This window comes from Cheilinus undulatus, linkage group 9, assembly GCF_018320785.1.
Source record: "Cheilinus undulatus linkage group 9, ASM1832078v1, whole genome shotgun sequence".
Classification (NCBI taxonomy): domain Eukaryota; kingdom Metazoa; phylum Chordata; class Actinopteri; order Labriformes; family Labridae; genus Cheilinus; species Cheilinus undulatus.
The window spans coordinates 52,528,511-52,546,556 of NC_054873.1; the positions used below are offsets into that span (position 1 = coordinate 52,528,511).

The window sequence follows — 18,046 nt, forward strand, 5'->3', positions numbered from 1 at the left end:
GGAGTGCTGGCTCTTTTGTGAGGATTTGTGGTACTGTAGTCAGGCTTTGTGGCTGTTTTGTGAGGTATTGTGGCTCCATTGTCAGGATTCGTGGCCCTTTTGTTTTCTTCAGTTCAAATTTTTTTTCCCCAGAAAACCTAGAAAAGGAACCTTTGACCTCAGAAATGGTCCCTAGCCAGTCCCTTTAATCCGTGTGATCCCACACGTATACAGTTGGCTTCAACTGTCCTTTTTTATTTCTCTTTGTATTTCCATCGCCCTTATGTGCAACTTTTGCCCCATTTACCCTTTTTTGACCAGTTTTACTCAGTTTACAGCTTTGAGCCCATTTTTGCTCTCTGACCGTTTCACCTTTCACCTCTTAGATTGTGGCTCTTGTAAAAGTATTTTATTAACAATTCAGCTCTTTGGCTGAGGAGGGTTGAGTAACACTAGTTTAAAGAAATATATATATATGTACATCTAATTTTGACATCCTCAGAGCAGACAGGGTCCCAGCCCAGGTCTTTGGCGGCCCCCTAGAGGTGCTGGACCCCAGGTAGTGAACCGCTGCTCTAAACTACTGAGACTGCACAAAGCATTGATGTATTACATTTCACACAGCAGGGGGCGCTGTTACTTAATTTCCCCCTAACTGATCATAATAGAACACTGGCTTTAAATCAGCTCTGGTTTTAATGTTTGATCAAATAAAATCTCAGATATATTGTATATAGACATATATTATATATTTAATAGGTTATATAAAGGTAAATATTTAAATAAATTAAATGTCAGATATATTATTTATAGACGTATATTTAATAGGTTATATATAGATTCATGTTTAAATAAATTAAATGTCAGATATACTATATATAGACATATATTATATATTTAATAGGTTATATAAAGATAAATATTCAAATAAATTAAATGTCAGATATATTATTTATAGTCATATATTTAATAGGTTATATATAGATTCATGTTTAAATAAATTAAATGTCAGATATATTATATATAGACATATATTATATATTTAATAGGTTATATAAAGATAAATATTTAAATAAATTAAATGTCAGATATATTATTTATAGACGTATATTTAATAGGTTATATATAGATTCATGTTTAAATAAATTAAATGTCAGATATATTATATATAGACATATATTATATATTTAATAGATTATATAAAGATAAATATTTAAATAAATTAAATGTCAGATATATAGACATATATTATATATTTAATAGGTTATATATAGATAAATATTTAAATAAATTAAATGTCAGATATATAGACATATATTATATGTTTAATAGGTTATATATAGATAAATATTTCAATCTAATTCAGAGTGAAACTGTTGAAATGAGACAACAATGCTGGATTCCTTCTCTCTCTGTCAGTGCCAACGTGCTATTGTTATGTTGCCGCCATTAATACCAACTCTCCTCTTTGACTGATTGGTTGACATGGCTGCAGATGTCCCGCCCACTCCTAGATCTGCCATTTGATTGGCTACGGCTTAGGTTTGGCTTAAAGTGATCAAAGACGGTTGGTGGAGGCGGTGAGCACTAAGTCCCGCCTTACCTGGCTCGTATTGGCTAAAGGAGCAGCTTCGGGTGAGATCGCGGCCTGTGATTGGTCAGAAAGGCGTCAGTTATGGCTACGTCAGCAGTGATTGGTGGAGGCTGCCGGAGCCGTTTGAAGGTTTTCTTGTAAAAGCCGTCAGACGGGCAGAGACGGGGCAGACGAACCGCTGCTATTGTTAGAGAGAAACCATGAATTCGTCCTTTAAACCGGAGCGGAGCGGGCTGTGGGTCTAATTCAACATCTGCTACGGCACTACCGTGAGTACTGCACCGTTTCTGTGTTTTTACGGGCAGTTAGAGGCAGTTATCACAGCGGAACACCGAAGTAAGGAGGTGCTGGATCAGATAACTAACATACATACCATCACACACCAGTACACACCAGTACACACCACCGAAACCAGTCTAAATACACCAGTGACCGCCTCTAGGTCCGGCTAAAAGCCAGTATGAAGAAGTTCCAGACCCACGGAGCTAGCCGAGCCTCGGTAACTAGTTTAAATAAACCATAAAGACAGCCTGTATGAGAGAAAACCACTGGTTTAAACCCAGTTTAACAGAATAAACAGATACCAGTAACACCAGATTAAACATTTACATCAGCACCGAGCTAACAGGAAGTTTCCCTGTTATTAGCTCTGAGGCTAACTACAGCTAGCTCATGTCAGTAATCTCATTAAAAGTTAATGGTATTAAACCGAGCCTGCTAATGTGAGCCCGAGCAGCATTGAAGTCTGACCCTATACCCTAGATACACAGGACCCTGGACCCTAAGACCCTAACCCTATACCCTAGATACACAGGACCCTGGACCCTAAGACCCTAACCCTATACCCTAGATACACAGGACCCTGGACCCTAAGACCCTGACCCTATACCCTAGATACGCAGGACCCTGGACCCTAAGACCCTGACCCTATACCCTAGATACACAGGACCCTGGACCCTAAGACCCTAACCCTATACCCTAGATACACAGGACCCTGGACCCTAAGACCCTAACCCTATACCCTAGATACACAGGACCCTGGACCCTAAGACCCTAACCCTATACCCTAGATACACAGGACCCTGGACCCTAAGACCCTGACCCTATACCCTAGATACGCAGGACCCTGGACCCTAAGACCCTGACCCTATACCCTAGATATGCAGGACCCTGGACCCTAAGACCCTAACCCTATACCCTAGATACGCAGGACCCTGGACCCTAAGACCCTAACCCTATACCCTAGATACACAGGACCCTGGACCCTAAGACCCTGACCCTAACCCTATACCCTAGATACACAGGACCCTGGACCCTAAGACCCTGACCCTATACCCTAGATACGCAGGACCCTGGACCCTAAGACCCTAACCCTATACCCTAGAAAGACAGGACCCTGGACCCTAAGACCCTGACCCTATACCCTAGATACACAGGACCCTGGACCCTAAGACCCTAACCCTATACCCTAGATACACAGGACCCTGGACCCTAAGACCCTGACCCTAACCCTATACCCTAGATACACAGGACCCTGGACCCTAAGACCCTGACCCTATACCCTAGATACGCAGGACCCTGGACCCTAAGACCCTAACCCTATACCCTAGAAAGACAGGACCCTGGACCTTAGACCCTGACCCTATACCCTAGATACACAGGACCCTGGACCCTAAGACCCTAACCCTATACCCTAGATACACAGGACCCTGGACCCTAAGACCCTGACCCTAACCCTATACCCTAGATACACAGGACCCTGGACCCTAAGACCCTGACCCTATACCCTAGATACGCAGGACCCTGGACCCTAAGACCCTAACCCTATACCCTAGATACACAGGACCCTGGACCCTAAGACCCTGACCCTAACCCTATACCCTAGATACACAGGACCCTGGACCCTAAGACCCTGACCCTATACCCTAGATACACAGGACCCTGGACCCTAAGACCCTAACCCTATACCCTAGATACACAGGACCCTGGACCCTAAGACCCTGACCCTAATCCTAACCCTAACCCTGACCCTATACCCTAGTTACACAGGACCCTGGACCCTAAGACCCTGACCCTAATCCTAACCCTAAGACCCTGACCCTATACCCTGGATACACAGGACCCTGGACCCTAAGACCCTGACCCTAACCCTATACCCTAGATACACAGGACCCTGGACCCTAAGACCCTGACCCTAACCCTATACCCTAGATACACAGGACCCTGGACCCTAAGACCCTGACCCTAATCCTAACCCTAACCCTGACCCTATACCCTAGGTACACAGGACCCTAGACCCTAAGACCCTGACCCTAACCCTGACCCTAAACCCTAGTTATACAGGACCCTAGACCCTAGACCCTAACCCTAACCGTCTGAAAGGAACCGACATTAAAACATAAAAATGACAGAGTTATAAAAGACCACATCTCTAAGAAGGGATGAGACAGGACTGGAGTCATAGGGATGTACCAGACCATCAGGATCCGGATTTAGACTCACATGGCTGTAGAGACCTGGATCAGCTGGAAACACTGGCTTTAATGACCTCAGGACCACCTGAAGTCTCAGGGACCCGGTCTCAGTGGATAACTTCACTCATGGTGCAGACGAGTCTCACATCAAAACCCCGGCAGGGGTCGCTGCACCATGGACTAGGGGCCAACAAATAAAGGTTTTCAGGGCTGATGTGGATTATGATCAGGCTGATCACAACAGCTGTCCTGCAGACCTACAGACTCTAGACCTACAGACTCTAGACCTACAGACACTGGACCTACAGACTCTAGACCTACAGACTCTAGACCTACAGACTCTAGACCTACAGACACTGGACCTACAGACTCTAGACCTACAGACTCTAGACCTACAGACTCTAGACCTACAGACTCTAGACCTACAGACACTAGACCTACAGACTCTAGACCTACAGACTCTAGACCTACAGACTCTAGACCTACAGACTCTAGACCTACGGACTCTAGACCTACAGACTCTAGACCTACAGACACTGGACCTACAGACTCTAGACCTACGGACACTGGACCTACAGACTCTAGACCTACAGACTCTAGACCTACAGACACTAGACCTACAGACTCTAGACCTACAGACTCTAGACCTACAGACTCTAGACCTACAGACACTAGACCTACAGACTCTAGCCCTACAGACACTAGACCTACAGACTCTAGACCTACGGACACTAGACCTACGGACACTAGACCTACGGACACTAGACCTACGGACACTAGACCTACGGACTCTAGACCTACAGACATTAGACCTACAGACACTAGACCTACAGACATTAGACCTACAGACACTACACCTACAGAAGCTAGACCTACAGACTCTAGACCTACAGACACTAGACCTACAGACATTAGACCTACAGACTCTAGACCTACAGACTCTAGACCTACAGACTCTAGACCTACAGACTCTAGACCTACGGACTCTAGACCTACAGACACTAGACCTACGGACACTAGACCTACAGACTCTAGACCTACAGACACTAGACCTACAGACTCTAGAACTACAGACACTAGACCTACAGACTCTAGACCTACAGACACTAGACCTACAGACTCTAGCCCTACAGACACTAGACCTACAGACTCTAGACCTACGGACACTAGACCTACGGACACTAGACCTACGGACACTAGACCTACAGACTCTAGACCTACAGACACTAGACCTACAGACTCTAGACCTACAGACTCTAGACCTACAGACACTAGACCTACAGACTCTAGACCTACAGACATTAGACCTACAGACTCTAGACCTACGGACTCTAGACCTACAGACACTAGACCTACGGACACTAGACCTACGGACTCTAGACCTACGGACTCTAGACCTACGAACTCTAGACCTACAGACACTAGACCTACAGACATTAGACCTACAGACACTGGACCTACAGACACTAGACCTACAGACTCTAGACCTACAGACTCTAGACCTACGGACTCTAGACCTACGGACTCTAGACCTACAGACTCTAGACCTACAGACTCTAGACCTACGGACTCTAGACCTACAGACACTAGACCTACGGACTCTAGACCTACAGACATTAGACCTACAGACACTAGACCTACAGACATTAGACCTACAGACACTACACCTACAGAAGCTAGACCTACAGACACTGGACCTACAGACACTAGACCTACAGACTCTAGACCTACAGACTCTAGACCTACAGACACTAGACCTACAGACACTAGACCTACAGATCAATCACAGATCTACAGAGTTTAACAAATGTATTAGCCCACCCTAACCCTAACCACAGTCAGGTTTCTGCCACAGCTGCCATAAATTAACAGCATTGGTAATTACCAAAATCATTGTTTATGTTTCTGCAATGGTTAATACACCAATATGTAGAAGCTCTTTAACCCAAATGATATTTTAATGCTAAAATAGAATCATTATTGTTATCCATGAATTTTCAAATTGACTGATTTATTAAAAAAACTGAAAAAATAGTAAAGCACATTAATATTTCTGATGAAAATGTCATATTATAGTTATTTACTGTCATTCCTGAAGAGAAAAATGAGTTTTAGTGGTTGAATGTTATGCTTGATTCATTTCTGACTTCTCAGAGAAGCCCAGTGAGCCGGCTCGGATTTGGGTGAATTCAGTTTGAAATTCCTCATTCCTGTTCAAAATGGTAAAACGTGGAGAGCTGACTGAAAATGAAAGAGTCGGCATTAAAGCCCTTCATGATGCTGGATGGTCTCTGAGACAGACAGGGAAAGACAGTAAGTCTTCTCAGTATGGTCAAGTCTGCTTTGGAGTCAGTTGCCCAGACTGGTATTCAGGGTCCGACGCTAAGGTTTTTACCTAATTGCCCTTCAGGGCAAGTGCTTCCCAAATCTACTTGCCCTGTCTAGGAGGTTCTTTTTCTGGCTGTCAAGTGCATACATTTGCTCACAACATAATTAGAACTAAAATCCAGAGCCTGTCAACGCTTCTTTCTAAAGAGAACTGTCTTTATTAGCTGTGTTAGCCCGCTGAAAATGATATTCAACTTTGATCAGTGCAGTGTGAAACCACAGCAGGTTGTTTTCTGAAGAAATTCAAGCTCAGGAATTTCATATTTACAGTACTACTAAGGTAATAATACAAACTCAGAAATATTTTTCTCATAACTGATGAAACCAGCTCTTCTCAGAGGACAATGAGGTCAGCAAAACACTGAAGTCTGATTTACGCTTCTGCGTTGCATCGACGGCGTAGCTACGTGTAGCCCTCTGCGTCAACGCCGACCCCTACGCCGTAGCCTGACGCGCACTTCCAAAAAATTCTAACTACGTGTCATGGCGAAGCGGACCGCAAGGGCTGTGATTGGTCCGCTCAAAACGTCATTTCCAGCAGTTGCTTTTTCTCAACGTCGGTCTCCGTGCTGACAGCGCAGAGAGGCTGCTGCAGGTGTCTCAGTACACAGGTCGGCATGCAGAGGCCTCTGCACAGTGAGCCTGTTTCACGTTGTTCTAATCACGTCTGCAGTGATGCCCGCTGATGTTTTATGTCCCGTTTCTTTCGTAACAGGTTTGATTCTATGTGAAAATTCGTGTGTGTCTGCTGCTTCCACCTCGCTTGCTCTCCACTGAAACCTCACTGTAAACACCAAAGTTTGCTCATTTATCACGTGGATATCAACCATGGAAATATAACAGAGAGATGGTGAATGATGGTTCAGACCAGCGCCTGTTGCTTTATTCTCTCTCTCTCTCTCTCTAACCTCACTCTAACACCGTAGTGTCCATGATATCAGTCATGGAAACCTAACAGATAAAGGCGTACATTTGTAGCCTGCTCACAGGTCATAACAGAGACAGAATTAAAACGTTGTTCTCCATGTCTCCAGCTTGTCTCAGCGCTGTGACCAGCGTGTGCTGTATGAAGCGCTCTGTCAGGATGATCCAGCGGGATTTTAAAGGAGTGACGGACAACAGAAAGTCCAGCTCAACCTGCTGGACTGTGCTTCTGTGCAAACGTAATATCGATACTGGTTGTAATCACACACCCAAGCATCCACTCTTTCATTAAAAACAGACATTCAGTTCAGCGGAGAGCGACACAGCCGCTCGGATGTGACCCCTCTGAAACCACACACACACAGCCACACCCCCCTAGTGTCATGGCGGTGAATTGCAGAGCGACGCGTTCCCTCGACGCAGAACTTCGAATGGTCAGCGACAGCGTCGGTGGATGCGATGCAGAAGCATACATCAGGCTTAAACCTAGAGAGGTGGAGGGTCTGCTACACATGCACCAAGTATAAAATGGTGCTTTTCTTCTGTTTCTTTGGTTTATACATCAGGAAACTGAAGACATTTTGCTGACATGTGAAAGTCAACAGATTAAGATTTTTCTTGTTTGATTAAAAATGTCTTCCCCAAAACTACAGAGTGCCCCTTTAAAGGGCTATTTCACAGTTCCACCCTGTAAAAGTTAGACCAGTGGTACTCAACCTTATTCTGCCAAAGAGCCACATTGTCTAAAAAATACTTTAGAGAGCCACAATACAAACCAGGAATGTAAGGCAGATAATAGATCAGTTAATCTGTAGTTAAATGAAATAAAAGAGTGGATTGGTGGATAATTATGAGGTTAATGGGATACAAATGTCTGAGTAGAGTCAGAAGAACCGATCTGTCACTGATAATGAGCATTTATTTATTTTATTTATACTGACATCAGGATAAAACCTTGGATCTTAACTTTTCATGGTTTTCATTTGTTTTTATAAATCAGATTTATATCATTTTTAAAAGTTGTAAACTTTTCATTCCCTGAAAGTGGTCATTTTGAAGATACCAGTCTTTGGCCGAACACCAGTATGAAAGTTCACCTGGACTAGATTTTTTAGATACTAGAATGAGCTGAGTTTGAGCTCTGAGATGCTTTTAAAGAAACTGATGAATGATGGTTGGCTGTCTGGGTGTTTATATCTCACATTGAGGCATTTCCTGCAGTTCTGTGTTGGGTGAGCGGTATATGCGGTAGACGGTATAAATTGTATAAATTTGGCCCACGTAGAGATTTGGACTCTACCGACCAATCGTGATAACGCTTGTTAATGACGTCATCGTATCTGCCCCAGTGTGAGTTAGCAGGCATGAACACGTGTTTTTTCCTCTCAAAGTCTGACGGCTGTACCGCATCAAGTCAGTGGCTGTCTCTGCCAGCCTGCCTGCTGAGCTAAGTCAGCTAAGAGCTGCTTCGGCTGGTGTCAGAGCCCAGCGCTTACGGCATAAACAACCGTTTAAAAGTCTGTTTTAACTTCTGACTTTCTTTTCTAAGTCCACAGTGAGTCAAAGATCCAGGCTGCGATGTTAAACGAGGTCAGAAAAGCTGCTGTAAACTAGCCGTATTCTCTTCTAAGCTAAGCTAACTCAATGCTAAACACAGTACTTCAGTCAAGCTCTTCAAAATAAAAGTCCGCAGCTGTTATTTTCTGAAACGCTTTTATTGTGAAGGCCTCCACCAGGAAATGTGTTCAAGTCATTAGCAGCTTAACACACCTCATCAGGTTAGAGATGAAATGTGAAACTTGGAGTGAAGTTAGAAGAAAACCTAGAGAGACTGAGAAACATAAAACGTTTTCTGTGTTCCTGCACTGGGAGATAAACTGAGTATGCCGTCAGAGGCTTGTTTTAAGGGGTTAATAGCACTTGAGTTTGGATTAAAAAGTATGATCTCTTTTTAATGTTGAAATACAGTGATGTGAATTTCAGGCCGTATCGCCCAGGCCTACTTATTCCACGTCTCCTGATGAAACAGCAGAGAGTAACTCAGAGAGTACTGGGGCATTTACTGGAGCTCTGTGGCTTTATTAACATAAAAGAGATGCTTTCTCATTTTTTTCTGCTCATTATTAATTCTTTAGTTAAAGGGGGAGGGGCCTCATGTTGGTCTTTGCCCTGGGCCTCCAAATGACTGAAACCAGCCCTGCCTCACACCGGCAGCTCTCCATTGTTTCACCCTGCCTCATTCTGGAGCTTTGGTTTTATATTTCTGCTCTTTAGACAATATTTACGATCATTAGTGCATAAAGATCAAATCAAACACCCACGTTTGGACAACTTTCACTAGACATGACGTTATCTACACGTGTGATCCGTGTGTGTTAGGCTCGTTGATGACGCGCGTCGGTATAATTGCCATAAGATCTGGGTGTGAGAGAGCATCATCAGACAGCAGCAGTTAAAACGAGGAAATGTGAAGCTTCAGATTAAACAACGACAGCACAGCTCAATGAATGAGTTTACTGAAGAGATGAGCACCGGTGGACTTCCTCTGCTCTCTTCTCTTAGACACGCTCCTCCGCAGAGAGCCTCCGACGGTAATAAAATACAGATTTAAAATAATCAACGTTTAAATTTGGAAGTTAAAGCCTGTCAGCTTTATGTGGGTAACAGATTTATTGATGTGACCTACCGTGAATCTTTACTGATGACAGAGTTTACCTTCATAAAGGTTAGTTAAAGTTTGTGCAGCTGTCTGCAGCAGACACGCTCAGCCAATGGACGCAGTGACACACTGATCTGGCTGCTGGGGGGCTTCGTAGAACAGAAACGAGAGAGGAAATAATAAAAGTAATGAATAGGAAAGCTCAGAGTCATGCTTGCCCGATTGGGCAAGTCCTTACAAGTTTTGCTTGCCCGTCGGCTTTTTGAAGTTGCCCCGGGCATTCGGGCAACCGTTAATGTCGGACCCTGGTACTTCCAAAATGCTCCAAGGAAGAGGCAGGAAACCAAAGTTAACTGAAGCAGATGTCAGACACCTCAAGATCTGAAGTACTAGAGACAGAAGGAAGAGCACTGCTGATCTTCAGGCACAGATGAATCTTCTAGATCAGAGTCTGAGGAAGTCTCCAGAATGACCATAAACAGACGACTGAGGGAACAAGGCTTAGAGGGAAGAACCGCTGCTAAGAAGCCATTATTGAGGCCTGCAAACATCCAGAAAGGCCACAAACACTGGACTGTTGATGACTGGAAGGTACTCTGGATGGACCAGTCCAAGTCTGAACTCTTGGGTCAGCATGGTCATGTTTATGTCTGCAGAAAAGCTGGAGAAGGTTTTGATGCCAGATGCACCCACAGTGAAACACGGTGGAGAGTCCAGTATGGTATGGGGTTCCACTTGTGGATACGGTGTGGGCAAATGAGTGAAAATGGACGGGATCATGAACAAGAACGACTACCACAACATCTTAGTGCATCATGGGATCCTTCTGGACTGAATCTGATTGGTCGTGGGTTCATATACCAACAAGACAATGACCCCAAGCAGACTTCAGAGCTGTGACAGCAGAGACTATTGGACCAAGAAAAAGGACTCTGGAGCACTGGAACTGATGGACTGGCCAAGTCAAAGTCCAGATTTGAATCCTATTGAACAACTTTGGGATTTAATCTATTCAAAGATTGATGGCACTAAAGTTTGATCTAAAGCAAGTCTGTGGGAACAGCTAGGAACTATTAGGAGTTCAACAACAAAGAGACTGTGGAAAAGTCCAGAAAAACAATGGCAGCATCGATCACAGATCTACATCACCCTGATCAATCACAGATATACATCACCCTGATCACAGATCTACATCACCCTGATCACAGATCTACATCACCCTGATCACAGATCTACATCACCCTGATCACAGATCTACATCACCCTGATCACTGATCTACATCACCCTGATCAATCACAGATATACATCACCCTGATCACAGATCTACATCACCCTGATCAATCACAGATATACATCACCCTGATCACTGATCTACATCACCCTGATCAATCACAGATATACATCACCCTGATCACTGATCTACATCACCCTGATCAATCACAGATATACATCACCCTGATCAATCACAGATCTACATCACCCTGATCAATCACAGATCTACATCACCCTGATCAATCACAGATATACATCACCCTGATCAATCACAGATCTACATCACCCTGATCAATCACAGATCTACATCACCCTGATCACAGATCTACATCACCCTGATCACAGATCTACATCACCCTGATCAATCACAGATCTACATCACCCTGATCACAGATCTACATCACCCTGATCACAGATCTACATCACCCTGATCACAGATCTACATCACCCTGATCAATCACAGATCTACATCACCCTGATCAATCACAGATCTACATCACCCTGATCAATCACAGATATACATCACCCTGATCAATCACAGATCTACATCACCCTGATCAATCACAGATCTACATCACCCTGATCACAGATCTACATCACCCTGATCACAGATCTACATCACCCTGATCAATCACAGATCTACATCACCCTGATCACAGATCTACATCACCCTGATCACAGATCTACATCACCCTGATCACAGATCTACATCACCCTGATCAATCACAGATCTACATCACCCTGATCAATTACAGATCTACATCACCCTGATCACAGATCTACATCACCCTGATCAATCACAGATCTACATCACCCTGATCAATTACAGATCTACATCACCCTGATCAATCACAGATATACATCACCCTGATCACAGATCTACATCACCCTGATCACAGATCTACATCACCCTGATCACAGATCTACATCACCCTGATCAATCACAGCTCTACATCACCCTGATCAATCACAGATCTACATCACCCTGATCACAGATCTACATCACCCTGATCAATCACAGCTCTACATCACCCTGATCAATCACAGCTCTACATCACCCTGATCAATCACAGATCTACATCACCCTGATCAATTACAGATCTACATCACCCTGATCACAGATCTACATCACCCTGATCAATCACAGATCTACATCACCCTGATCAATCACAGATCTACATCACCCTGATCAATTACAGATCTACATCACCCTGATCACAGATCTACATCACCCTGATCAATCACAGATATACATCACCCTGATCACAGATCTACATCACCCTGATCACAGATCTACATCACCCTGATCACAGATCTACATCACCCTGATCAATCACAGATCTACATCACCCTGATCACAGATCTACATCACCCTGATCACAGATCTACATCACCCTGATCACAGATCTACATCACCCTGATCAATCACAGATCTACATCACCCTGATCAATCACAGATATACATCACCCTGATCACAGATCTACATCACCCTGATCACAGATCTACATCACCCTGATCACAGATCTACATCACCCTGATCAATCACAGATCTACATCACCCTGATCAATTACAGATCTACATCACCCTGATCACAGATCTACATCACCCTGATCAATCACAGATCTACATCACCCTGATCAATCACAGATCTACATCACCCTGATCAATTACAGATCTACATCACCCTGATCAATCACAGATATACATCACCCTGATCACAGATCTACATCACCCTGATCACAGATCTACATCACCCTGATCAATCACAGCTCTACATCACCCTGATCAATCACAGATCTACATCACCCTGATCACAGATCTACATCACCCTGATCAATCACAGCTCTACATCACCCTGATCAATCACAGCTCTACATCACCCTGATCAATCACAGATCTACATCACCCTGATCAATTACAGATCTACATCACCCTGATCACAGATCTACATCACCCTGATCAATCACAGATATACATCACCCTGATCACAGATCTACATCACCCTGATCACAGATCTACATCACCCTGATCAATCACAGCTCTACATCACCCTGATCAATCACAGATCTACATCACCCTGATCAATCACAGATCTACATCACCCTGATCAATTACAGATCTACATCACCCTGATCACAGATCTACATCACCCTGATCACAGATCTACATCACCCTGATCACAGATCTACATCACCCTGATCAATCACAGATCTACATCACCCTGATCACAGATCTACATCACCCTGATCACAGATCTACATCACCCTGATCAATCAAAGATCTACATCACCCTGATCAATCACAGATCTACATCACCCTGATCAATTACAGATCTACATCACCCTGATCACAGATCTACATCACCCTGATCAATCACAGATATACATCACCCTGATCACAGATCTACATCACCCTGATCAGAGATCTACATCACCCTGATCAATCACAGATCTACATCACCCTGATCACAGATCTACATCACCCTGATCAATCACAGATCTACATCACCCTGATCACAGATCTACATCACCCTGATCAATCACAGATCTACATCACCCTGATCAATCACAGATCTACATCACCCTGATCAATCACAGATCTACATCAACCTGATCACAGCTCTACATCACCCTGATCAATCACAGCTCTACATCACCCTGATCACAGATCTACATCACCCTGATCAATCACAGATCTACATCACCCTGATCAATCACAGATATACATTACCCTGATCACAGATCTACATCACCCTGATCACAGATCTACATCACCCTGATCAATCACAGATCTACATCACCCTGATCAATCACAGATCTACATCACCCTGATCAATCACAGATCTACATCACCCTGATCAATCACAGATCTACATCACCCTGATCAATCACAGATCTACATCACCCTGATCACAGATCTACATCACCCTGATCAATCACAGATCTACATCACCCTGATCAATCACAGATATACATCACCCTGATCAATCACAGATCTACATCACCCTGATCAATCACAGATATACATCACCCTGATCAATCACAGATATACATCACCCTGATCAATCACAGATCTACATCACCCTGATCAATCACAGATATACATCACCCTGATCAATCACAGATCTACATCACCCTGATCAATCACAGATCTACATCACCCTGATCAATCACAGATCTACATCACCCTGATCAATCACAGATCTACATCACCCTGATCAATCACAGATCTACATCACCCTGATCAATCACAGATCTACATCACCCTGATCAATCACAGATCTACATCACCCTGATCAATCAGAGCTAATCAATACCAGCATTGATTCTGTTGTGTTGTTTGGTGAAGAGACAGAAACAGTCTGGTTCAACAGAAAAGGTCAGGAGGGAGTAGAGTGGGGGTTAAAGGTCACGGTCTGTGCTCATGATCCACAAACACATCTCTGCTCCTCACAGCTGCGTCTATGAGAGTTCCTGGTCAGTGAACGCACCACCATGTAGACTTTAGACAGAGGATGGTCCAGAGAGACCCTGTTTTAATCCTGGTGCAGGTGTCCCCATGCTCATGTCTGATGGACTTTCATGGTCTACCTAAATCCCCAGAATCCACTGGGGCACAGGTCTCTGTAAAGTCTGTGACTGTTTGAGCGTTCAGGTCCACATCAGTGAACGGTTCCAGGACCATCTCTTCTCTAGTCCTGCTCCTTAGTGGGGTTGTTTTGGCGGTCCTGGTCCATAAACCTCCACAGGTGTAGCTGATACAGGTGAGGGGTCCTCAGGCTGTGTTCTGTGTCCTCCATGCTGCCTGTGGAGGTTCCTCACTGTTCCCTTGTCTTGAACAATAAAGGTTTGACTCTTGAATGTCTGCTGACAGACGGACCCATGGGTCCAGGTGGACTGTTCAGGTAGATGTGGGTCATTCAGGATCAATGTCCCTGCTCTCAGCCCGTCTCCTTTATTGACACGTGTGTTTACAGAGCTCGCTGAGTTATTGATCAGCTGTCAGCCGGCCAATCAGAGGGGAGGTAGAGCCCTGCTGTCTGTCTCTGCTGTGGCGGGGCGTCAGGACGCATCCATGTTTGCACTGATTAAAAATGGAACACATCCTGACATCACTGACATTTATGCTATTGATCCTGATCAGGATGATTGGTCTGCAGGTGTTTAACTGAACACACACACACACCCACACACACACACACTAGGGCTGTCACTTTTTATAAAAAACAACTTCGAACGAATTTAGAATATGACAACGTGATGACACCGCGACCCAACTCACCTACACAGTAAAACCCAAAATACTTCCACACAGCGCTTCTAAGAGGTTTTGGTGTCGTAATTGTCCGTTGCGTCGCTTCAGAGGCCTTCCATTGTAAAATAGCACAGCAAAGAGAGCCTTAATGGAGGTCAAGAGGGCATAAAACGGACAAGGTTCTCTGAGGGCGCCCTCTGCTGGGTCGAATGGCAGACTACTTTAGACTGCATGATGCACTGATAGAGGGTGTATTTTGACTTCGAACGTCTCATTTCAGTTCGGATATGAACTTTTACTCTCAGGTTCGAATGAACCTGCCCTAACACACACTCTAAAAGGCACATTTATATCAGAAACATAGACACAAACATCTTGTACGTGTTTATATATGTGTGTATTTTTCTACATATCTGTCCACAGCCTTAGTTTGAACAAATCCTCAGAATGATTCCCAGTTTAGAAGCAACCAGCCGTCCTCTGTCAGATCAATACCTCCCTATCTATTGATTACAAGTCTCCTGATTGGCTGAGCTTCCTGTGAGTGTTTCAGTCCAATAAAGAGTTAAAGTCAGTCTGTCCTAGAGTCTGGCCCCCTGTCAGTGAACACACCGTGGCCCCGGGCAACACTTCCAGTGGTGTAGCTATGCTAGCTGTTAGCGGTTAGCAGCATGTTTACACGGCCCCGTCTATTCAGCCGCTCTGTTGATATTCTGCTGGTGAGCTGCTGCAGGCCTCGCCGTCGGCTTGTGTGTGTGTGTGTGTGTGTGTGTGTGTGGAACATACTACACTCAGAGAGGATGGACCTTTAAAGCCTCACTAACATCCTGATCCCAGACTCAGAGAGGAGGCAGGGATGAAACAGCCATTATCAGCTGTAGTGAGTATTTATTTCAGCCTTAACAGGGTTAAAGAGACCCAGTCTTTCCCTCACATTTGACCAGTCAGACTAAAACAACCCCAGTGTGGTGTGTTCCCAGTATGGTATGTCCCAGTATGGTGTGTTTCCAGCATGGTGTGTTTCCAGTGTGGTGTGTTCCCAGTATGGTATGTCCCAGTATGGTGTGTTCCCAGTATGGTATGTCCCAGTATGGTGTGTTTCCAGTGTGGTGTGTTTCCAGTATGGTGTGTTTCCAGTGTGGTGTGTTCCCAGTATGGTATGTCCCAGTATGGTGTGTTCCCAGTATGGTATGTCCCAGTATGGTGTGTTTCCAGTGTGGTGTGTTCCCAGTATGGTATGTCCCAGTATGGTGTGTTCCCAGTATGGTATGTCCCAGTATGGTGTGTTTCCAGCATGGTGTGTTTCCAGTATGGTGTGTTTCCAGTGTGGTGTGTTCCCAGTATGGTATGTCCCAGTATGGTGTGTTCCCAGTATGGTATGTCCCAGTATGGTGTGTTTCCAGTGTGGTGTGTTCCCAGTATGGTGTGTTTCCAGTATGGTATGTCCCAGTATGGTGTGTTTCCAGTATGGTATGTCCCAGTATGGTGTGTTTCCAGTATGGTATGTCCCAGTATGGTGTGTTTCCAGTATGGTGAGTTCCCAGTATGGTATGTCCCAGTATGGTGTGTTCCCAGTGTGGTGTGTTTCCAGTGTGGTGTGTTTCCAGTGTGGTGTGTTTCCAGTATGGTGTGTTTCCAGTATGGTGTGTTCCCAGTATGGTATGTCCCAGGATGGTGTGTTTCCAGTGTGGTGTGTTCCCAGTATGGTGTGTTCCCAGTATGGTATGTCCCAGTATGGTGTGTTTCCAGTGTGGTGTGTTTCCAGTGTGGTGTGTTCCCAGTGTGGTGTGTTCCCAGTATGGTGTGTTCCCAGTATGGTGTGTTCCCAGTATGGTGTGTTTCCAGTGTGGTGTGTTTCCAGTGTGGTGTGTTTCCAGTGTGGTGTGTTCCCAGTATGGTGTGTTTTTCCAGTGTGGTGTGTTTCCAGTGTGGTGTGTTCCCAGTGTGGTGTGTTCCCAGTATGGTGTGTTCCCAGTATGGTGTGTTTCCAGTGTGGTGTGTTTCCAGTGTGGTGTGTTTCCAGTGTGGTGTGTTCCCAGTATGGTGTGTTTTTCCAGTGTGGTGTGTTTCCAGTGTGGTGTGTTCCCAGTGTGGTGTGTTCCCAGTATGGTGTGTTCCCAGTATGGTGTGTTTCCAGTGTGGTGTGTTTCCAGTGTGGTGTGTTTCCAGTGTGGTGTGTTCCCAGTATGGTGTGTTTTTCCAGTGTGGTGTGTTTCCAGTGTGGTGTGTTCCCAGTGTGGTGTGTTCCCAGTATGGTATGTCCCAGTATGGTGTGTTTCCAGTATGGTATGTCCCAGTATGGTGTGTTTCCAGTATGGTGAGTTCCCAGTATGGTATGTCCCAGTATGGTGTGTTTCCAGTATGGTATGTCCCAGTATGGTGTGTTTCCAGTATGGTGAGTTCCCAGTATGGTATGTCCCAGTATGGTGTGTTTCCAGTATGGTGAGTTCCCAGTATGGTATGTCCCAGTATGGTGTGTTTCCAGTATGGTATGTCCCA

General features: G+C 44.6%; 1 protein-coding gene across 3 annotated transcripts in view; it reads left to right on the plus strand.

Moving 5' to 3' along the window:
• The first annotated feature begins 1,725 nt into the window (after positions 1 to 1,725).
• LOC121515135 (kelch-like protein 25) overlaps positions 1,726 to 18,046 on the plus strand; it is a 65,729-nt gene continuing 49,408 nt past the window's right edge. For all 3 annotated transcript variants that reach the window (XM_041795757.1, XM_041795754.1, XM_041795756.1), the window contains exon 1: positions 1,726 to 1,842. The gene's annotated coding sequence lies outside the window, so the exon portion shown is untranslated. The remainder of the gene's footprint in view (positions 1,843 to 18,046) is intronic.